Below are 7,951 nucleotides of genomic sequence, written 5' to 3'. Positions count from 1 at the left end.
CTGCAAAGGAAATAAGCATAATTATTCCTATGTTACTAGTTGGGGGAACTGGAGCACAGAGATGGTATATGTTCTGTACCCTGCTCCCTATCTTAATTTCTCTCTAAAGAAGTCTTATTTCCATCTCTGTCAAGTTAGTGGTCTTTGTGTTTCCCCAACTCTGATTTGAATATATGGAGCTTACATTTTTTTGTATAGCACTGAAACTTCTATATAAGGATCCCAGCCTTTTGATGCATGTGAGATAAGGATAAGTCAGTGGTCCCTCTAAGGGTGTTCAGATTTAGACTATTCACATTCATTTATGATTTAGCAGGTGTTCAAACACATGCAGATAATATTTTTTAATTGGGTCTAGGACCATTTCTGTAGCATGTCTTTATATTGTCATTATCGTAGAAGGCTGTTTGGCTACTACTTGCACCTCTGAATATTTTCTGTGAGGTTCTTCTTCATTGAGGTTTTATCCATATGAATGAATCGTGTGGTACTTCTTGATGTATCCTTGGCCTGACATCTTGTTGATTCTGCTTTTGGCAGTACTACTGCTCTTGTTTACCAAGTATTCTTAGTTCAAGTTTTCAGTGCTGCACTGCTCATTAAACTCCTGTAAGTGGAGTAATTTTTCTCCAATATCTGAGTAATTTTTTAAAAAAATTATAAGATACTTACCAGTAACTAGAATTATTTTAGACGAGTTTTTCTACAGTCAGTCTTTGCCATTCTTCCTGGTTTTAGTGTCTTAGGAATTTCTAAATAAATGCTAGGAATTTAAGGGCATTTAGGGACCGCCTCTCTTTTTTTTTTTTTTAGACTTGGAGCCCTTTGGGGTTTGGGGAAGAAGCGTATGTCCCCAGCTGATGCAGTTTTCAAGACTGTTTGAGGTACACACACACTAATCTCATGTTCTTGAGTGTGCATATGGAGAGGCCCCTTGAAAGAATTGCTGTTACTGATAGATAAATCGTTCATTGTTTTTACTGTGAATGATTTCATACCTTGCTGTTATATTTAAATATAATTGTCATAGATCTTGAAAATGTATATAACCAAGTTTCCTGAAGTTACTAATTTGGGGGGGGGGGGGGGGGGGCTGGTTTAAATCATTTGTATTGAAATCTAAGTTATTCAGTGATGGATTTGGCTTTGATAAATGGGAAAAAAATTATTTCATTTTCTAAAAAAATAGGGCATGTTGAAATATGCCATTTTTGCTTTCATCTGCTGCTGCTGAGGCATGTTTTATATAACATTTTAATAGAATGAAAAGTGGCTAGATTTCATAGTGTTAATGGCTAACACCTAAAAATCAGTGAATACCTCTTACTTTTAGCACTATATCAGCATTTAGTAGCAGACACTGTTCCATATCTCCAGGAGTCACTGGTGTCTAATTGCATAGACTTCTTGTAGTGAATCCCTCCCTTGTGCCCAGCTAAGGGGATGTAGGGGTGTATGGAGAACGTAACTGAATTAGGTGAATGTTAAGTGTTTGGAAAAGTATGTCTAGATGAGAAGGCACTTTGAGAAGAGATGGGGGGTACAGGGTCAAATTCTTTGTTTGCTCTTTTTCTGTATGTGTTTTTAGGGATAAAGTGCTTTGCTCGTACTTCAGAATGAGTAAGTGTTTTTGTCAGGATGTTAAGAGTGCAGTTTTTCCAGATCAGTTTTGCACAGAAGGCATGCTAATATATTTAACTCTAGAACTTAGACATTTTTTGTCATACTTACTGTACTCTTAAGATGTGAAAAGGCATGACTAGTATAAGATACTCTTGATAAACTGATTTTATAACTTCTGTTTAAAAATTCTTGGCAAAATTTCCTTGCAACTTTCTTCAGTAGAACTAAGTCTCTAAACTTAAGTTTAGAAACTAAATCTTCGAGAGATCTGAACATAAGAGAACTCTCTCTCACAACATTACGTGAATGTGTTTCTCAGGCATTTGGCAGCTGAAAACAGCTTTAAAAAGGGTTTTTAACACTTGTTAGAATAGTCTGGGTTCTCAGTGTATATGTTACTTGATGACATTTGTTTATTTTTTTAGCTAGAATTCTTCAAATACAGAAACACGTTCTTGTGGTTATACCACAGGGTTTGTTCTTTTATGAAGAAAGCACAGAGGATGATATGGCATTTATTTCCAATCTGGCACAGACTTCTTGAGTTATATTAGATTTAGCTTCTCAGTATGGGTTTTGTTTTGGTTTTTTTTTTTTTTTTTTTGGTTTTTGGAATGTAATCTGTGAAGTGGTGTAATTGTTACCAATAATATAGTGAGATTTTAAGGCTCTATTTATTGTTGATAAAATCACTTTGAGAATCTTGGACAAAAATTCTTTAGAAGCTTACAGTATTGGAAAATCATACGCTCTGAACTTTTTTGTGGGAAAGTTATACTTTGTGCATGTAGCAGAGAAAGATCTACATTGAAATAGATATATTTGTTCCTAGATTAATTAAATTTGAGTTACCTTAAATCTTCTGTCTGAAAAAAGATTTGGGTCCCTTGCATCTAAAAATTCAAAATTCCCTTGGTTCCCGCACCCGCGCAAGAAAATTAGGATCTTACCATGTAATTCAGGTAAATCAAGGTTTTGCAGAATATAAGCATCGCCTAATGCTTCTGAGATGGTAAGAAGGCAAAGGAAAGGAAAGATAGCAAAATTATATTTCTTTCCAATAATCAGAAGGTAGATTAAAAAATCAGTTTTATAGCGTCTGAGCAGAGACAGTGAAATGATGTTCCTGATCTCTAGGGAGCTGTCTGTGGAATAAATTTGTAATACTAATGGTATATCCTATTAACTACAGGTTCCAAGAAGAAAAAATTTAAAATTACACTTTTCTGAAAGTCTACAAACCATAATCTGTCCACTTGGCTACCAAAATAAGGTGCTGTCTAGAGTGCAACTCAACTTGTACTTTATGGCTTTCTTCATAATACATATACTGTATGCTTTGATTAACAATGGAATAATTCATTTGAATTATCTTGGACATCAGTCAGTATGCTGTTGCAATGAATGGTAACTTCAGATTTGTTATTGTATTGGAGCCCCTATATACAGGCTTGGAAAAACTTTGACAGTCCTTTAAACATTATTTAATAAATAGAATCTAAGATCAAATACCTCAGCAACAACATGCAACGCAAAAGTTAATTTAAATTTTCCATGAGATCCCTGCAGAACCTAAGTGGTTCAGGTTTCACTTCATGCTTTCTGCAGGTTCATATAGACATTGCTATGACTGGTAAGACTTTAATTCACAGTTCAGAAATTATCCAGGAGTTCCCCCATTCCACTTCCCCTCTGGAAATTCAGATTGGCTATGGAACGAGTCAGAGAAAATGAATGGAATTCAATAGTTTATCTGGGTAATCAACAGTAGGAAGATGGGCATTGTGCTAAGGTATATTGATTCAAGGTTACAGTTAATATATATATTTTTGCTAGGAAAGAGATATGATAAAAAAAAAGTCTGCCTAGTTGGGCTGGTAAAGAACAGTAAAAGACAAAGTCCTCTTAAAATGCATAAACTGGAATTGTTTTGTAGTTATAAAGAAGTATAAGTATATAAATTCCAGAAAATCCCACAAATATTGAGGATCCCCTTATTACATTCCAATATACTTGAAATATGCAAATAATAAAAGAAACTGCTGGATCTTTCACAGAAGCTAGGGAGTATTCTATTTGGGAGATGTGACTATTTAAAGTTCCTTCTCTGTCCATTTCAACATAGGAAAAGGGTTATATTTGCTTTTATAAAGTCAGAATTTTTCTTATAGCAACAAGCAAGGAGCAGGGCACTGTAAAGTAAATGGAAAGGTCAGATATTTACAGCAGCTCAAGGACCAACTCTGGATAATAAGCTTTCAAAAAAGATATTGGGCAAGGAGCTTGGTAAATCATTAATGGACAGTCTTTAAGGTTCTTTTCCAAACCACCAGACCTTTTTGTAGATTGATCAAAAACCGAACAAAAAAACTATTGATTTGTAAGACTGCAGTTGGGAGAGCTTTTTAAATTTGTTCTAAAAGAGTTGTTGGAAGAACATAGTGCTGAGCATGACTTAACAAGTAGTACACAACAGTGGGAACCAACCTTTTTTGGTATGTGCGCCACAAATTAGCTCTACACCTTCCCTGAGTGACGCTTCAATCCCCTTCCTATTCTGTCCACCCTGGCTGATCTTTGCTGCCTGTCCCTTCCCTGAGCAGCTGCATGCCACACACACACAGGCTGCCCTGCTGCTGCACTTGTGCTACAGGTTGTCCACCCCTTCCCCATTATATAATATGGCATGGCTGAATTATGATGGCATTCTTAAAAATACTGCTGTTATGAAAGATCAGGGAAATGTAGTATAGTTAATAACAATATTTGTCAAATAAATGTGACACCTTGTCACATGCTGTATTAATGTATAATGTTCATGGAACTGGACAGGGGTCTCAATCACCCTACAACCCCTGAGTTGGATCCAGTCCATGGGGTGAGTGGTGGGCATGGGGGTTAATGCAGCTGTTGCTTGCCTTGATGCCAATACACATCGCCACCAGTACTCTGCTCTGAATCTCAATGGCAAGCTCTACCCCAAAATTCTTGGTCCCTCTACAAGCCCCATGGGCCACATGGCATGGCTTCATGACCCAGATGCTGAACCCTGCTGTGGGTACATACCTGTTCTCTGCCTGTCTCCAGAGCACTCAAGCCATCTGTACTTTCCCTTTGCTACTGGTTCAAGTGGTCAGTAATGATGGAAAGGGTTATATTTGGCAGTGCTATAGGAACAGAACAGGGAGGGCTGGGAGATCAGCAGACACTGCAGAAAGAACAGACAGAATGAGAGAGGCATTACAAATCCTGCGGAGGTCCCCTCTAGGGCTCTGGCCACTGCTGAGGGACTACATGGTACGAGGCCTATGTGAAATTAGAATTTAGAGCCCCAACCTCTCTTAGGTCTGGCTGCCTAAGTCACCCCTTTGGGGACAGACAGCTGACTGTTAAAACACAGCTGGTGGTGGAGCTCATCTTTAATAGAATAGTGTAGTGGTCAGAGCACTTAACCTGAAAGTGGGAGATGCAGGTTCTGTTCCCTGCTCAGCTTGAGGGGATGAGAGTGCACTAAAGATGACGTTAGGTTGGAGGGGGGTTGCGGAGCTTCTCCACATCTATAGCAGAATTGGAGAGCATCACTGAAGCCACCTCCTGTAAGATGGTTTGTGAAGCTTTTCAGTGTCACCATCTTGGCTTGGCCAAGCAGGAAATTGGTCAAGCACATCACGTTCCCTTTGGCTGCTTGGTACGGAAGAAAAGAAACATGCGCAGTCTTGGCGAAGTCCAAGTCCAGTATATCGAGGGCACTGAGGACAGCAGTCTTCTCTACCACCTCCTTGCAGAAAAAGCAGGCTGCCAGGTCTAAGTGGCCTATGGCCAGGATTCTATGCAGTAATCACCCCTGGAGGCTGCCAGTTCCCTTGGTGATGGATAGCTTGTTTATGGTGCACTATCCCTGGCTGGCTTGTTCTGCTGTTGCTGCCATTAGGTGCTGCCTCCATGTTGCTACATGGTTGCAGAACTGATTGCCAGTTCTTAATGTCACCAAGTTCCCCTTTCTTGGGGGCAGCAGTGTAAGGACTGCTGTCTGGCAGATGACTAATAGGGTCCCATTTTTGAGGCTGTCCTGGAAGTTGTGCAGGAGGTCCAGGCTGAAGAGGAGCCAGAAAGTGTTGTAGAATTTGGTAATCTGTCAAGGCGTACACCTTCCCTGTAGTTTGTGGACAGGCTTTCAGTAGCAGAGGTCAGCTCTGCCAAGAATAGTGGCTGTTCAAGCTTGTCATCCTCAGATGTGCAGAGTTTGGGGATGCCCTCATGCAGGTGGCCTCTGGGCTCAGCTACAAACAGCTCTGTGTAAGCAGTGCCATACTAAGTCAAACCAGTGGTCCATCTAGACTAGTATCCTGTTTCTGACAGTGACAGAAGTGAGTGGATGTTGTACAGGGAGAGCATGGAACTGGATGAGTGAATAAAAAGATAATCAACAGCATAACATAATAGCATGTTCTTGGATCATGGCAGAGGCTGTGAGAACTTGACCTGGTAGGATTTTAAGGTGGCTAATAATCTTTTTATTCTTTGTGCTTTTTCTGTAGGCTAAAAAAAAACAGGTAGGGACAAAAGCTTCTGTCAGTTTTTGGAAGCGGCATTGAATTAGCATGTACTCTACTAATTCTCAAGCATTCTTTCTGGAGTTTGAGGCATAAGCCCACAGTCATTACTGGTATCCCTCACGATGTCTTTTTCAAGCTCTTGCACACTGCGACAGCCTTGTTTACTATATTAGTCAAATACAAGATGACCCTGAATATAAGACAACCTCCCAGCAATTAGATTCTGTATATGGAAAATTTTATTAATTTGTGATTTTTCAGGTGCAGAATCTATCACGGTGTTATCTTGAATTCATCTTCCTCCCACTGCTACAACAGGGAAAATAGTGGTTGCGGGGCGGGGTCCTCAGGTGGCCCCCTTGTCCTCTGCTGCCCTCCCTTCCCCCCCACCCCTTAGCGTTAGACCCTCCTCAGGCTCTGTTCCCTCCCGGAGCACTGTGTGAAAGTGAGCTGCATGTGACAATAAGGGGGGAGTGAAGGGGACAGAAAAGAGGACAGAAACTACAGCGGGGAATAGGAGTCTGTTATGGATCTGACTCTGGCCCCAGCCTTGACTGCTGCAAATTTCAGCATGGGTACTCTGTAAACACACTTCTGAGCACCGCTTCTGTACCTGCTTATACATGGTACAAACTGCATGATATTATTTCAGAGTCAAAAGGCTCATGACTTTTTATTATATAGTTCATTGGTCTGGGCCCTGGCAGAGTCAACAGTGTTTGAGGCCATTGTGACCCCACAGCCCAGCACTGCTCAGTATGTGTGGGTACTCTATTCTCAACCTTCTAGGATCCAGTGATCTCATAGAGCAGGGGCGGGTAATTATTTCGGGCAGAGAGCTGCTTACTGAGTTTTGGCAAGCTGTCAAGGGCTGTATGGTTAGCCCCACCCCTTGGTTGCCATCTTGTGACCAGAAGTCCCACCCCCTAACCTCTGACATTTGCCACCAGAAGTCTCTCTCCTTGCCCCCGGAAGTACTTTTTTCAGCAAGGGGTTTTGCCATCTCGGAACCAGAAAAATACCAAATTATATTCTAAAAAGTGATCATCCACAACATTCATTAATTTGATTTTAAAAAATATTTTTGTCCTGATTTACATGCGTTTGTGTAGTGTACGTAGAGGTGACTGCACAATAGCTTAAAATGAAGTTTTATTTTTATATACTGTGGGGGGGTGGGTATAGGTTTGTGGGGGCTGTGGGTGTGTGGGTATGTGGGGTGTGGGCGGGTATGGTGGGAGGGTAGCTGGGGTTTGTGTATAGCAGTACAAGGGGAGGCGTAGGTGCACATGTATGGAGGAGGGGGTGTGGGACTCACCCTATGAACACACACACACTCTCGCTCTCGCTCTCTCTCCCCTAGCATAGTCCCATGCTCTGTGGTCTAGGGATGCAGCCGGGAGCCACAGCCATGTGGCGCTGGAGCAGTGGGGGGCAGGGAACTGGCTGGGAGTGGGTGGGGCTGGGCTGCTCAAGCCTGCAAGCCTGCTGAGGGCTCCTTCTGGGTCCTACTGCCCCTGTCTCCAGCAAGCTTTGACAGGGAGCCAGGTCAAATAAATATTAATTTACTAAACTTTTTAGGGGCTCCACAGGCTGGATAGAATGACCTGGCAGGCTGTATTTTGCCCTCCACTGTCATAGAGGGTCTCTTCTGTCATACTTGTATCAATGCACTGCCATCACCTCCAGTCTCAACAAGAAACCTAACAATGTTTTCAAGGGAGTAACCTTCTCCAAATGCATTCCTAAGGGAAGCATCTGAAAACTGGTGC

At 41.3% G+C, this 7,951-nt stretch overlaps 1 protein-coding gene across 3 annotated transcripts in view; it reads left to right on the top strand.

The window, feature by feature from the left end:
* Positions 1–812: 812 nt before the first annotated feature.
* USP9X (ubiquitin specific peptidase 9 X-linked) overlaps positions 813–7,951 on the top strand; it is a 149,238-nt gene continuing 142,099 nt past the window's right edge. Inside the window, exon 1 of one of the 3 annotated variants that reach the window (XM_025205045.1) lies at positions 813–884. The gene's annotated coding sequence lies outside the window, so the exon portion shown is untranslated. The remainder of the gene's footprint in view (positions 885–7,951) is intronic. The other 2 variants (XM_025205048.1, XM_006015646.3) reach the window with 2 other exon arrangements.

The sequence above is a fragment of the Alligator sinensis genome, unplaced genomic scaffold, assembly GCF_000455745.1.
Source record: "Alligator sinensis unplaced genomic scaffold, ASM45574v1 scaffold243_1, whole genome shotgun sequence".
Lineage (NCBI taxonomy): Eukaryota > Metazoa > Chordata > Crocodylia > Alligatoridae > Alligator > Alligator sinensis.
The sequence above is the reverse complement of the archived record's forward strand: the minus strand, read 5'-3'. Positions and strand labels throughout refer to the sequence as shown.